General features: G+C 42.8%; 2 protein-coding genes across 3 annotated transcripts in view; one reads left to right on the top strand and one right to left on the bottom strand.

Annotated features, from left to right (window-relative positions):
• Positions 1–15,129, bottom strand: part of LOC103480729 (leucine-rich repeat and fibronectin type-III domain-containing protein 4) — a 51,542-nt gene extending 36,413 nt beyond the window's left edge. The window contains exons 1-2 of the mRNA XM_008435890.2: positions 14,542–15,129; positions 13,158–13,795 (exon numbers count right to left, since the gene is read on the bottom strand). The gene's annotated coding sequence lies outside the window, so the exon portion shown is untranslated. The remainder of the gene's footprint in view (positions 1–13,157; positions 13,796–14,541) is intronic.
• Positions 1–16,061, top strand: part of pcxb (pyruvate carboxylase b) — a 391,361-nt gene that overhangs the window by 256,530 nt on the left and 118,770 nt on the right. The gene's annotated exons all lie outside the window — the stretch shown is intronic.

The raw sequence follows: 16,061 nt of genomic DNA, 5'->3' as shown, positions 1-16,061 counted from the left end.
TCCGCTTGCACAGATACAGACTGAGGCAGCGTTTCAGCTGCACCAAGGTTTCTAGAAACACTCATATTGCAGGGCCTGGATATAAGGTGAGCACTTGCATACTGAAACAACCAGGAGCATACCAAAACAGTCTTCCCACACAGTCATAATTATAGGGAGGCCGATGCATAGACACGCACACACACACACTTCCCTGCAGGCAAGAAACAAAAGAACGCCCACGCAGCCTCTTCTTGCAGCTGTCGTGTGTACTGTAAGCCCACTCATCCTTTTGATACTATTGCTCTTTAGCCGTATTGTCCTCTTTAGTCAGCTGGAGTGTATCAGGAGCAGGAAGGGGTAAAAATTTCATATAGAAGCGCCGCGCGAATGCAGGCGAGCTTAGCGGCGTGAAATGGAGAGAAGGAGTAGGGGGACACACAAAGAAAATGGTGGGGGATTGCATAAGATGGAGGAAAATAAAAAAACATTAGTGTAAAGAGCAGAGGAAGAGTGAAATGCAGGAGTCTGAGGAAGACGGTGGAAGGAGTGAGGGATGAAGAGTCAGCAGGTATGAATGTGTGTCGTTAAGCGGATGGGCAGAGAAATATGTAAAGGCGATAAACGGGTGAAGGCCGCCATCCGTCACTGTCAGGGAGAGAGGGATGCGAGAGGGAAGAGTGGATTTGATTAGCGAAAGGAAGAGCTGTGTTAAAAAATGACTTGGTGAGGTGTTGCCATCCTGATGGAGAAAAATAAGAGGGAGGCAGGAAAATAAGGTCCTCTTTCAAGTTGTTGGCCTTTTGAACCAAACTCCTAGTGGAGAAGCAAGGCTGCATCTGGTTTTGTTTCCACCTGACTTAAAATAGGTCAGTGATGACGGGGGTTGATGCTCGCTCCCCTGGGTGGCGGATCTCTGCTCAACTTATCCGTCTAATTATTCTGAAGGTCTTTGTAGCCCCGGCATTACCTCACCGAAAGCCTGGAAACATGCCAATCGTTTGTTTGGGAGATTTAGATCTCTGAGGAAAATCTTTCTGGGTTTTCTGTCTGATTGTTGACCTTTCTCACAGCAGATCTATGCCTAGAAATACCCTGATAGCCTTTGATACTGAGGGATGGGATTATTTATTCAGAAAACAACACAACCTGTTTGGTTATTTTGGCGATTTCTAATATGCAGCTCTGGAAAAAATGAAGAGCCCACTGCACATAACCCCATTGAAAACCCACCTGGTTATTCCACTAAATATTGATTCTGAGTTAAAACATCAGTATTATTGTTTCTAAATAAATATAAACTTGTTGTCCTTGCTTTATTTTAGGTCTGAAAGGTCTGCATCTTTTTCGTTATTTTGACCATTTCTCATTTTCTATAAATGAATACAAAATATTTGCTTGTAATTTCAGAGACATAAAATAAAACAATGTTAATTTTACTCAAATATGTACTGAGTTTATCCAGAGGTATATGTGAAGATGAAGGTTTAAAAAAAGTGGACCTCACTTCTTATACTTTTTTCCTTCAACTTGATTATTTTCCATTAATATTGGGGAATCACAAATGTGAAAATTTGGTCCAATATTTTATACTTCCTTCCCTTTCAACACTAAAAAAACAACTGTCCATTCCTGATCGTCAGATATCTAAACTAATAGCACATGACCAACCATTTTCCCTCCTGATACACAAACTCAAAATAGACCTCGGTTTTAAAATTTTTAATTTTATGGGATAAATATTGACGAGTTAAAGAATGACAATTTGAATCCAGGTATGCCGTCCATTCCTAATGAATATGTTTGTGTGACCAGCCTGCTTTATTAGTAAAGACCGTTTTATCGTGTCACTCCTCAAATGGCTCCTGATTATGTAAACCATAACAAATTCATGACATAAGATTTCTGCATTGAAAATTCATTCTGCTTGGTTTCTGGGGAATATAGCTCAGGAGGGGAGGAAACATAAGTTATTACTGGATGCAGTCGTAAACAGTCGTACAGCATGAGTGCAGCATTTATTTAGTTTTTCTTTTTGACAGCTGCAGAGAATGTAATTGCCTTCCTGTTTGTCTCACCTGCCTGTACCTTGACATCTTTCACAAAAATGGACAAAGTCGGTCGTTGGGGGGGGGGGGGGACGTTGATTTGTGAATGTGAAAACTGCTGTCACCACAGCTGGACTCCACAAAAACAGTTTTATTCTGATATCCTCGGCTAATTCCTCCCGCGTTGTTTGAGAGGAGAAAGAGGCAAAAACAACAACCAGCTTGTTTCTGTTTGTGTACGATGAGCAAGTGTGAATCTGTCTCACTAAATCCTGTTGGAGCCCATCCTACTTGGAAGATTTCGATAATTGTCTCTATTCTTGGAGCACGACACAGTCAGATTATTAAAATGTTTTTGTTTTTCTTGGTTCTTCCAACCCTGATTCACTTCAGACATTAAAAAGGCTCAGAAAGACCTAATTTTCTGAAGCTGGTGCTCATTTTTCCCCCTCTCCATTTGAAAACCATGACAGCTTTGTTTTCGGGTGATTTTCCTTCAGCTGGATGAAACTACTTGCCACTGATGTGCATAAAATGAGAGGACAAGAGCGTTTCATCAGTCGGTTTGTGGGATATTGGGGCTCTTCTGTCTCTGGCGCTTTATCTAAAGTGAAGTTCTGACTTAAATCTGTGAACTTGGCAACTCTTAAAAGAAGAACTTGTTTCCTCTTCATGCTGCGTTTGGAGTAAAAACCTAATACCGTTGGAGGCTTTGAAGTTTGCTTCCCTTTTTAAGGTTTGCGTAGATAAGAAAGGCAGCCTTTAATTAACCTGGAACGCTGTGTTACAAACTGTGAAGTCATGAAAGTTGGTTTCTACCTGAAGTTTCTTTTTCCTGGGCGAGAGTACATCAGCTCTCTTATATCTGTATGAAACGTTGGACTGGAAAGCAGAAGGCAGCGTGACCCCTTTGCTCCGATTTATCCGAGAATCTGTGAACCGTGAGGGAAAAACTGAAGACATTCCTGAGCACTCAGCCATGCGTGTCTTTTTTTTCTTCCCCCTCTATGCGCTGTGTAGAAATTTGTACTTGAAGTCAAAACTCACATCTTTGCCCTTTCTTGATTCCACATCATCTCAAATGATTCAGCAAGTCTTGTTAATGTAAACAAAAGGCAAATCAAGATCTAATTTTCCTGCAATTAGTATCTTTAGCAGCTACAACAAAGCAATTAGCTGCAGCTAAATAATAAAAGCTCAGATGGATTTCCCTCGTTGCTTCATATTTGTTAGTTCGAATGCTCCAGGCATTCATCAGTCTGCTGGTAAGCAGCTTAAACTCCTCAAATGGCTCCGTGTTTCAGGCTCTTCCCCCCCAATCAAGTTGCAAAATGCATTTAAAGTTTGCGTCGTCTTCACGGTTCACCTCCTCACAGTCTAAGGTAAATCAGCTCCTGAACACTGTTATTAACGTTATTAACACCTCCATGAGGGTGGCAGCCAATACTCCGCCCTTCATGAGTCGCTGTAATTTTCCCCCCGTTGGAAGAACACAAGCTGCAAAGCTTTGGGGATCCTATTTTCCGGGAGGTAAATTGAATTGGCAGCTGTGGTGACTGTGACTGTCTTTTTTTAGTAACACGGGGGAAAACCGAATGGGAGCGTGTCATAATCGTCGAAAGACTGAAAGACTGGAAAGACTGATTGGAATGTTTTTTTATTTTTTTTTGTCTTTGTAAAATGGAGGACAATCCTGAAAGGAGACATGTTAGAGACTTATTAGTTTAAACTAAAACAGAACGTCGACCATAAACATGCAGCTAGAGCCAAAGTAGTTTAAAGCAAACTGGTCCAATCAAAGTCCAGGTCAGAATACAATTGAGAATTGGAGTGTTATAGAAGCTTTCCATCCAGTCTGACTGAGCTTGAAATATTTTACAAAGGAGAAGTTGGCAAAAATGTGTCTAAATGTGGAAAACTGGTAGGAATGTGTCCAAAACGTACCACTCTGCTGAAATTGAAATTACAAAAATACATTTGCAGAATGCAAACATGGCAACTTCAAATAAACTTATATTTTGATCATTTCTTCCTCTAGGATGAGGAGGCTTTTTGGCCATATCAAAATAGATGTGCTGCAAACTGCAATGGAAACACGTTTTTCACATCACAGAAGTCACAGAAGTCATACAATCAATTCATTTCTTATTTAATGGAAACACCGCAATTGCAAAATTGTGTTTTTTCGACATTAGTAAAATATTGACAAAGATTTGTGCACATTTGCAATGGAAACGCAGCTAATCATTCATACTAAATTATAAAACCATGCATCATCCTTTGTGTTGATCTGTAACAGAAATTACTAATGAATGTGATACTACAGTCCATAATGGAGTAAAGTTTGACCAGTAGGCAGAGTTTCCCCCTCCATACAGGAGAGAAAATGGCAGACCAGGGTGTTAAACGGCTCAGTCACACTGCTGCACCCTGGATTCCTCCTTTTCTCCTTGTAGTGGAGTCATTTTTCATTGGTTGATGGCTGTCAAATTGAGAGGCTTCTCGGCAATGTTGGGCTTTGTTTATTCCTCACTCCAGATGGCATTCTCATAGTTGTATCTGATTAAATTGCACAGTGGTTTAAGATGGGAGCCAATAAAAGGCTGTAATTAATTGCTGACAGTCTTCGTTATTGCCACATGCTCATCTCTTAATGAAGACGCCGTATTTTGTGAAATGGAAAGAGGGAGGTGGGGGATTAAGTTTGTGTCTGCAGAGATTGTCATTTTGATGTGTGTAAGCCTTATTTTGTGAAACTATTTTTTTCCCGTTATTGCTGTCGTTTGCTTATATTTTTGCCTTAGACTTTAACATCTGAGCTGATGCGGCCGAGATCCAGATATATTGACTTTAACTCCCCAGAATAAAGCCGTTATCAGCTAAAACTGTATGGAGCAAGTTGATTGAATGCTGTTCAGAATTGCCATCTGCAGACTTGTGGCATTTTCTAGGGCTTCGAGTGAACATGAGTCAGCCATTAGTTTGAAATATGTAGTTTATTACAGATGAATGTTCACTTTTTCAGATTTCAAGTAGTCTCACTCATTGTGTGCTACAATTAGGACGATGGCTGAACAGCCGCTCGAGCCATCAGAGGAGGGTGTTTTTCTCCATTCAAATCAGCTCAAAGCTGCATTTTTACTGCAGTTCAAAGATTGCACAGCAAGGAAATTGTAGACAAATGATTATTTGATTCAGTAGTGGTGCAATATTAATATCTGCAGCAGTGGATTTACTGTGTTGTGTAGTTGTTCGGGTACATGAAAATCACAGTTTTAGTTTTTTCCAATCAAGCGAAACAAATTGGCCACTATTTAGTGGACTGGATATTTAATTTGTTCAGGTGTAAAACAAGGCTTTATTTGTCTGATACATGTGCATACCGAACTGACAGGGCTTTATTGGATATTTTCAAATCTGTGGCATCCCTAGAAGTTCAGAGCTGTGATTATCTGGGAGGTTTTTTGTTGTTGTTTTTGCTTCATTGTGAATATTGGTGCTCAAAAGCCTCTTTCCATTGAAGATCAGCTTTGTTTGAGCTGCAATTAAAGTGCAATTGGATATTATCTGCATAAAACTACAAAGAATGTATTTAATACATTTTATCCTAAGATGATTCTTGTGTGTTTGCAAAGGAATTCCTCAAGATAAAGAAAATACATCAGACTTAAAGACCGTTTAATTTTAATGAGGATTTTTCTGTTTGACATGCGGCCATATCTGGGGAAAAAATGGTGCTCAGTTGGATCTGATTACAACAATGAATCAATCCTTCAGTCTTTTTTCTAATGTCTTCCTGAGGTTGTTTGCTCCGTCCACATACCAGATGTAACCAAAGGAGCTCCTGAGAGTTCAAAATGATTAAAACCTGCACATAGACCAACTTTCTTCTGCTGTATCTCTGCAGCACAAACATGAAGGCCTCATCTACACTAGCTTGGTGTTTTTCTCTGATTGGGATGAAAACTCTTCTATCCAGATGGTAATTCTGCATAAATCCCATTTTCTAATGGTGATAATATTAACATTGGCAAAATCCAGCAAACAACTGTAGATTTGTTTTAACATCTGTCATTACTGGAGCTTTTAATGGGATTTTGAGGAAAATGAAAGTTGCTAAATGCAGAAAACTGTAAAGATAACATCAATGGGTATCCAGCAAAACCAGTGGAAACTAATAAGATGCCAAACTTTGGAAAATGTTTTCGGTCTGCATTAGTGGACGAGACGCAAAGCAGAAAACGTTACTGGAAAATATCTGGTACTTTTTCTAATTTCTTTCTTCATTTTCAGTTTTCTCTTCTTTATTTTAGCGCTGAAATATATCTAGTCGCTTCTCACTCTTTCCTAACAGCTTTTGCTGCCACCTTGCCATATTTTCAGCGGGTGATTGTTGATGTGTTTCTCGTGTGCACCTGTGAATGTTTGCATTGGCCAAGGCGAGGACAAAAACAACAAACACGAGTCGAGAGGCAACACTCAAACTGGCCACCTCTGTGCAACATTTTCCGCCTGTTCAGAAACCCTGCGGCGCCAATCATATTGGACCCTGATTGGCTTACGCGATAGGACGCCGTTTGACAACAGCCACGCTTGTGTATGTAGGCGCAGGTTGATGATTCAGCAGGGATCCTGGCTTTCCAAGGGGAAGTCCTGAGCATGAGAACAAACACCCAATCAGCAGTCTGCATCTAGCACAGTAGGTCAATGACATACCAGCCAGGCCTTTGAATCATAGTGATGGATGTATTGATTGATGCTACAGATGGGCAAACAACACTTGTGCACATATACCTCCTTTCATTAATGCTTTTCTTCTTTTTTCTTGTTTTTTTTCCCCCTATATTGCTCTCATCCATTTGCTTTCATCCCCCTGTGAAACAAAGGGGTGTATAGAGACACAGAACATCAGAGATAAGAGCTGGGAATAAGACAAACATCCTTTGAGGAAAATGGATGCCTGTGGCGCCTGTATCGAGAACATGCTAAATGATTTCTCGGCTGAGGCTTGTTAGCGTCGCGCGCGTTTGATCGGAGGCCGTCCTCCGCCGTAATGAATCACAAGTTTTACTGCAACGTGACACAAAGCGCTTCCTTGCTGCTCTCGCCTTGATTTGTGACAATAATAACGCCGAAACAATGCGGCGGTTCATCCAGCCCGCGGTGTTGTTGGTTTCCCGTGGGCTTGTTGACTTTTGCACGTCAAAATGCAAATGCTCAGCATTGCTGATACAAGCAGAAAACACTGAGACTCAGACTGTAAGTGTGGCAAACGAAGTACAAGCTGGTTTGCTCTGACTGTCGTCACCCACGCTGCATTCAGCGCCATGATTCACTCGAGCATCTTCAGCCCACATCTGTTGACGTTGATAATGCAGGAGAACACATGTGCTTCCAGACGTATGGTGCAGGATTTACATGCATATGACTTTACATTTGGCTCCTTACACTTGGCTATTAACTCTCCCCTCCTTTGTTTAGGTGTCAGTTTTTGTGCTGCCAATTATCTGGGACATCTTGTCGTGTCTCTTGGGTGTTTCATGTGAGCCTGAGTCAAGTTTTGCCTTTAAAAGTCAAGTCTGTCAAGTCTCACTCAAGTTTTTTAAAGGGCGAGTCTTAGTCGATATACTAGTTGTTAAAGGGTGAGTCTGAGTCACGCTTTGTCTTTAAAACGCGAGTCTAAATCAAGTTTTAGGCCTTTATGAAGTCTGTCTTTGAGTCAAATGTGTTTTGAGTCTTTAAATGTTGATATTGATCCAAGTATTGAGCTCATGTTTCTTCAGATCTTTTAAAAATCAAGTTAGTCAAGTTTCTAGTTTCTAATGTTTAAAAACTTGACTCAGTCTCCCCATTCAAAGGGTGAGTCCAAGTCAAGATTTTAGCTTTAACAGACGAGTCTGAATCAAGTTCAAGTCTTTACAAAGTGTCTGGAGTTTTTCTCGGAGGGTCAAGTAATTTTTTTTGTCTAAACATTGAGACAGATCCAGGTTTTGAGTATTTAAAAGTAACATAAAGTCTATTTTATAGACCTTACATGAATGAGTTAGGGTCTAGTCTTTGAAGAGTCAAGTTTCTGATCTTTCAAAGGACAAATCAAATTTAAGTTTTACATCCTTAGAGGTGAAGACCTTGTCATTTCACAAGTTTTTAGAGAACAGCTCAACAAAAGAATCAAGTCTCTCTTGAGTTTTTGAAGTCATTTAGCTCAATTTTTCATTCTGAAGAAGTTAAGACTGTATGAAGTCTCTAAGTCTCTCAGGTTTTCTCTTCTTTGACAGTGAATCAGAGTCCAAAATCAGAGTCCAAATTATTTTAAGGTTTTATCTCACCTGCATTCTGGTCAGCCATGTAGGAGGGATTCTCTTGAAGGATATGCTAATCTGGACTTTTCAGAAATCTCCAGATATCACAGATTTCTTTTTCCACCCCCTGTTGTCCTTCATCCCGTTGTCTCCTCTTGTGCCACTCTTCCTTCTTCTAACACCCCCTGCTGCTTCGCTCTCACTTTCACACTTGGCTCTCCTCCCACTTCTCTTCACTCCCATACGTCTCCTTCCGCCCTAAAACCAATCTGCCGTCTGTCTCCAGCGGTTGCGTAGTTACGGTTTGTTCTGCTCATCAAGCACCCGCTGTGCATAAACAGTCTGTCAACAGTTTAATTACTCATCCTTTCATCCTTTTTTCCCCTTGTTTTTGGTTAACACACATCCTAGTTGCTTCCTGCCGTGTACAGGGGAGCTTCCTGGTTGCCCCTTCCAGTTTAATCTTTGGCCTTGTCCTTTGTTTTCTGTCATCCCTTCACTCATTCCAGATGGATTTTTAGGTCCAACTTATCATTTAACATTGATCCATGTCGCCATCTTCTCTCATTTGCTGTACTATCACTACACTTCCTCTGTTCCCTTACTTCCATCTGTCATTCCTCCACTAAGGTGTCATCTCCAGCCTTGCCTTTTTCTTTTGACCCTTTCCCATCCTTTGTTTCCCCTTCTCGCTGTCTTTAAATGCGGCCATCAAGAGTCCAGCCCCTTCTCATCCCACCATTTGCTTCCAGCCAGGCATCCCCATATCATTGCTTCAAATGTCCTCCATTTCCCTCCTTGATTGAAAGCTGCTTAACTCATGAAGGTGTCTGACACTTCACAACCCTCGTCCATCATCCCCGACATCTAATCACCCGTCTGCCATAGTCGGTTTTGTGTAATTATCCACGAATGTCCGCTGCCATCGTGCTCAGCCACACTTTTTTGATCGCTTAATCAGACTGTCCCTCCTTTCTTTTTCGCTTTTTAGTCATAAATTAACAGTAATTAGGCTTCCTAATGTGCTGTGAAGCATTGTGCGTGAGAGTGGGAAGCGTTCTGAGCTAGAGGGGTTTATGAATCTGCAGAATATTGGCCTCGATTTCCTGTGACAAGGACCCAAACTTTTTACTTTGCAGGCTAAAAGAAATTGCAGGTTTTGTCTCTTAGTCTTTTCTCCAGCAGATCCTGTCTATCCCCATACGGTCTGCTTCTTCGCCCATCTCCCCTTTTACTTTCCAGTCTGTTCCTGTTGGCAGGCTTCCTGCTTTGCACAGTGTGCACCCCATCTGCTGCTCTCCCCCAACTGTAGCCCATGAAAGGCGGGCACCCCTGGTAACAACGAGCCACACGGTGCATCTGCAACATAATTGAGGGAATGGTTCTTTTATGGAGCTTTTATTTCACCGTTAGAACCAGAGGAGTCTCTCTGCTGCTCTCTTTTCTTGCTGCTCTCATTAGCGCAGGAGCACAGAGCAGTTTTAAGATTATGATTTGGGTAAACGGAAATCAAAGGGGCCTCTTTGTCACACTTCAAAAGATTCAGCTAGTCCTTCTGCAGAGGCTCAGGTTTGAAGCAAGAGTCAGATGGAGTGAATGGTTCTGGGTTTCTAAGCGAGGTGAAAGAGGAGAAAGACTTTACCAGGTCTGAACAAATATGAGAAAGAAAACTCCATCCTGCTGCCCTTCATCCTGCATTCATCTGTCTTTTGATTTGTGTAATGGCCATCCATCAAGCTGTCCTACCATCCATCAAGCTGTCCTACCGTCCATCAAGCTGTCCGTCCATCCATCCATTCATCCATCCATCCATCCATCCATCCATCCATCCATCCATCCATTTATCATCCGTCCGTCCATCCATCCATCCATCCATCCATCCATCCATCCATCAATCGTCCATCCGTCCGTCCGTCCGTACATCCGTCCGTCCATCCATCCATCCATCCATCCATCCATCCATCCATCCATCCATCCATCCATCCATCCATCCATCCATCCATCCATCCATCCATCCNTCCATCCATCCATCCATCCATCCATCCATCCATCCATCCATCCATCCATCCATCCATCCATCCATCCATCCATCCATCCATCCATCCATTTATTATCTATCTATCCATCCATCCGCCCATCCATCCATCCATCCATCCATCCATCCATCCATCCATCCATCCATCCATCCATCCATCCATCCATCCATCCATCCATCCATCCATCTAAACAGTTTCTGTCAGATGAAGCTCAGATGTTGTCTGCCTCATACTGTTGGTTCCTCATAACCTGAGACTGTTGTTGGTCTCTAACTGTTGTTGTTGGTCTCTAACAGACTTTGAGCTAATCTAGAACTAAATGTATCCAATGGTGTGATGGACATACCTCAGTTTGTCCTTTATTTCATCCCTTTAAGCTTTATTTTTACATTAAAGCCTATTTACATTTGTTTTTCCTCTGAAGCCACCCAGATCTGTTGCCATCCATCCCTTGGCGATAGCTTTTCATCCCGTCTACTCCTCTTGTCCTAATCTTCCCTTTTTCCCTGTTTCTTCCATTAAATTGCATCTCATCACGTGACGAAGCTCCATTCACTAAATCTCACTCCTCCTCTGCCATCCTTTCATCAACCCAATCTTAACCCTCACTCCCATGTCAACCCGCCCTCCTCCTCCCTATCTGTTTCTTTCTCATCGCCCGCTTATCCTCCTCCCGATCCAGTCAGCCTGATCTCATGTGTCAGTGTGCCAAATCTGCTTGTGTTTGTGAGCAGACGCGGCTTACGTAAAGAGCCTCAAATGAAGGGACAACAAACGCTCCTCTACCCCGCATCCCTCCATGCTGCCTTCATACATGCAAGGCGCCAGGTGAGATTACATAAAGGCCTAGGTGATGAAAGCCACGCCGAGGCGCGCCTATTGAGTAATCCGATACAGGACAGCTGGCTGACACACAGCTGAGTGTTAGCGTGGCGTGGGGTAAGAAAGAGAGGTGTCAGAGCCGCGGCGGAGTGATGAAAGCTTACAGTCATCTGTGCCATATGTGAGATTTGAAACTGCGTCCTTCAGTCTGCATGCACTCCGTTTGCCTCCTATGCTTCTGCTACAAATGCACATCTGTTCATTATTCACAGTCCCTGAGTGTGTTTGTGCGAGAGACAGAGCGGTTCCCCTGCCACTGTGCCCACCACATTCATGCACTTAATGATTCAGCACACAAGGACTAACCATGCAGATATGGATTTGAATCTGCTGGACCAACATGTGCTCAGTCTTTCTGCAGGGCCTGGCAGAAGTGTGCACACCCCTAGACTTTGGCACCATGAACTAGAATGTGATTTATTAGGATTTTATAAACAAACCAGTACATAAATGCGAAGGGGAAAGACGCCGATGCATAGTGACGACCTCCCTTGGCTGCAGTTGGAGCCAAGTGTGTGTTTTTGGTGCGTTACTACCAGCTTTGCTCATCTGGAGACTGAAACTGTTCAGTTCTGTCAGATTGGACAAAAAGCAACCGAGAACCTCAATCTCCAAGTGTTGTTTGAGATTCTTGCTTGGATTTAAGTCTGGATTTGACTAGGCTGTCCTAATACACGACTAATTCAAGCTATTGTCGCTCTGGCTGCCTGTTTAGAATCGTTTTCTATTGGCAGTCAAAACAGCATGATGCTGCCACTACCGAGTTTCACCACAGGGACATGTGAAACACATAAGTGTGTTTTACATGATGACCAAAATGGTCCCCTTCCGATTTCCATCAAGACCTGCATTCACACTGCAGGCCTTGATGCTCATTTCTGATTTCCTTTTCTTTTTTACTTGATTGTTCATACCGTCAGTTCAGTCAGACTTATGTGTGGACGGTTTACGACCCCAAAGCGACCCGCTTGAACAGAAGAGGTTGATTGTTGAGCAATGGGAGCCGACAGGATTATCACAAGACGAAGGAAGCTAATAAAAAGAAGAAAGCTTCAACCATTGTTTATGTCCAGATTTACTGCTTCTCCTCCTGGAGCACACTTATCTCCAACGACACAAGGCGGATTAAATGCAACTTGACTGCAGGCACTTGAAAACAATTGCACACTTGTCTGATTTAGTACCACATGCTTTTATTTTTTACGTTGGGCTGTTCAGGCAGGTGAAAAAGCCGTATTTGGGTCACATTCACCAGCTGTGAGAGTCTAGCCTTGTAGTTGTCATATCAGCCGATTATCCCACCTGAGCTGTGGCTCTCTGCACCTCCTCCACTGCCTCTTGGCTGTTTCCCAATCAATGTTCTCCAGTTAACTTCTCATGCCATGACTGCGACTTCACATCTTGTTTTCTGATTGAAAAGTGGACTTTATAATCTAAACCAGCTTTAAATGGAGTTTTCCTTGGTTTACACGATGCTGTTTGTTCACAAATGTTCTCTAACAAACCTCTGATGTTTGCATACTGAGATTAAATTACACATTATATGACTATTTCTTAATAAGGAGACTTCTGATGTTACTTTTTTCCGCTAAATTTTATTTAGGGGCATCAGAGTAAATGGAGCTGGACACAAGTGCATGCCAGAATTATTTGATTTTTACTTTTTTCTTCCATTTCACAATTAGGGGCAATCACTGGTTTTGATTGTTGTGCTGATGTACTACTAAACATCTCAACTAGTGGGTGTGTGGTTTTGTATGTCAGCAGGTACTCAGGATAGATCTGGTGTTTCTCAAAGACAACAACATGACCATGTCATGTTGGTCAAGCTTATGAAATCCAAAACAAAATGTAAAAGAGCATGAATCATTTTTTCAGGTTGTGTGTGTGTGACGCTCCGTTGACGTTACCTTTTCCGTCTGCGCCTCTGTAATCCAAATCAGCTCCACATGTTATCCAGGTTTAGGTCTGTGTGTTGAGTGTGTGTGGATGAGGATGTGTGTCGGTGTTGAGCACAGATCTCGCCTCAGGTGTTTGTGCTGATACGAGGCCAGCCCAGGGCTGGGTGGGTTGTGTTTTTACTGGTGAAACCTGTCCCACTCACTCCTCCGCACAGCAAAAAGGGAAAAGGCTGATGTAGGTCAACCTCTTGAAACCAGAGAGTTGAAGAAATCCCAATCCCACGATATCCGCTTAGGCTTTCATAGACTGAGAAAAACCTCGAAAATCCCGATTTGCTTGCTCGATCCCGGCGCCGTATTCCAAAAATGTGAAGAGAGATCCAAGAATCCACTTTGCTAAAAATCCGATTTGTGGCGTCTTGATGCGATTTCCTCCTGGCCGTGCTCAATTTTGCTCCTTCCCTCCTGGTTTTCATTCCTGTTCATTCTTCGTCTTTTATCTTTCATCCCCTCCACTTCCAGCTCTGATTCCCTGCCCGCTCGGCGCGATGCACATTTACTCTCCGACTCTAAATTAGTCGTTCCTCGTGACCTTGGGTGGAAATTGAGGGAAGCAGGATTGTCGACACAGACGTATCATTAGAAATCTGAAACAAAAGACGCGTGGACAGTGTGAAAATGCTGAACGCAAGACGTGCAGTCGCATCTTTCACCTTAACTTCCCCCTCCTGTCCATCTCCCCTCTCTCATCCCAAAGGATGCAACTCAGCCTCACCCTCCCTAACCCCCGTTATACCTCCTCCTCTTCCTCGCCTCTCCTTCCTCTCGCTCCCTTTCACCTGTCTGTCAGAAACAATCAATAGCTGCGAGACCCTCTTAACGCTCCTCAACGGGCTGCATTGGCTTATTGCTGCACAAATGCTCTCGTGCACGCACACGCGTGGTCGTGCAACACTTTCACACACCTCCACAGTCGCTGCCACCACATTCAGTAAGTAGTCATGCAGTGATACTCTTGCACACACTCTGCCTCTTCCTCCCTGTCAGCACACACACGCACACACACAGCTTAATGAAACAACTGAGCTATTGATCAGCTCCATGAATGTCAGACAGTTCAAAAGTCCCCCACAGCCTCCCACCCTCTCTGTTTGCCTGTCAATCAATCTCCAAAAGCCAACTCTGTTAAAAGATTCTTGTCTGTGCAAAGTGTGTTACATCCGTGTGGTTTCTCTGCTCCAAACTGAGGAATCTGGAATGCATTTGTTTCCCTGCTTGCTTACTTTCCTCCTTGGCAATTCCAATTTAGCTATTTAAGCGATAGCATCGTCCCTCCGTCCCCGTCCGACAGGCTCTGCCCGGCGTTCTGTGATGAAAAGGTGGAATTACTAACCTTGTTTTCCGGATCATTCCACCGCGACTCCTGGAGCAGTCACATCTCTCCGTCTCCGGCTCTCGCTCTATCTCAGCTCCGCAGAAAAACACCCATCTCTCTCTCTCTCACTCTCTCTCTCTCCCCCCTCTCCTTCGGTTTTTCCCTCTCTCTATCTCTCTCTGTCTATCCCAACACCCCTCCTCCTCCTCGCTGCTCTCTCCCCTCAGTCGGTCTCGACAGCTGCAGCAGCGCTCTGTCTGCCTGCACTGACGCTCTTCCGTCAGGCTGTGGGCTGATTGAATTTTAAGTCATGTTAATCCCACTGAACAGGTACTGAATGAAGGAGGGGACGAAGAACGGAGAGAGAGAATAACAGGGACGCAGGCGAATCACAAACCTCCGCTCTCTCTCCCTCTCTCTCCAGGTTTTTTTTCTCAAAACTTCATCCTACTCTTCATTATAATTTCATCCATCTTCCTGTCTTGGTTTTTCCTTTGTATTGTTGATTGACCTCATCCTCATGTGGTGAAGAAGAGCGTTATTCCCAAGTCGGAGCAGAAAAAGGCATTTGTGATCCGTCTCCGCAGCACCAAGCTGAAGGAATGCACAAGAGAGGGAGGCATGAAGATGAGGAGGGATGCTGGGACGAGGCAATGAAGGGTGGGGAGGGAGGGCAGGGTGCAAGAAAAGAGAGAGAATCATGAAGAAGAGGAGAGATTAGGTGAGAGGAAGAACTGGTCACAGAAGAGGAGAAAATGAAGCTCAGAGTAACAGACTGTGCAGCAGAGGAGCAAATTACATTACTAGGATAATTTATTCCACATTTACAATATTTTTTTTTTGCTTTTGATTAATAAAAGTCAAAATTAAGACTTGTTTGCGGAAAATAAGAATAACATTTTGCCTTTAACGTAAGATTTGAGCTCAGCTTTGTGTGAGGCACAGAAACAATGCAGGAATGTAAAAGTGACAAAGAAGGAAAAATGTTGACTTTTCACTGCAGAAACGAGTTGGATTTACATTAATTACAAGCTTCAGCGTGAATTTAAATGTTTTACATGACAACTTTTCATGGTTTTAGACAAAAAAATTGTAAAGATGAAACATGTAAAGACTTAGGTGTCAACAGGCAGATTTACAGTTTTGGTCAGAACATCATGAACGGCTGAAATGACTCGGTATGAAAATAAACAAAAAATCATGAATTAGGTACAGTGGACCCTTTCCTATTTGCAGATTCATGTATTTGAAGAATCTTGATTATTTGCAAAAGATTTGTGAGATTTTTCTAAAGAGTGCATTAAAAATATTTGAAAGAAAGTTCAGCTTTGGACTCAATCGGTGCAGTGCTGCCTGACATGATACTGGCTGACGTTTGCAAAGCAGCCAGTCATGTTGTGCCATTTATTTTGTTTGGAGCTGATTGGCTGAACCCCATACTTTTTTAAATTTAACTGCCTTGAATACCAAGAATCTACTGTATAAAAGGTTTATCGTGGATTATTTTTTATTCGGACCTGGTCATAATTGTGGCTCGT

Source organism: Poecilia reticulata, linkage group LG18 (assembly GCF_000633615.1).
Source record: "Poecilia reticulata strain Guanapo linkage group LG18, Guppy_female_1.0+MT, whole genome shotgun sequence".
NCBI classification, from domain to species: Eukaryota; Metazoa; Chordata; class Actinopteri; order Cyprinodontiformes; family Poeciliidae; genus Poecilia; species Poecilia reticulata.
Note: the sequence above shows the minus strand (reverse complement) of the source record. Positions and strands in the feature narration are given on the sequence as shown.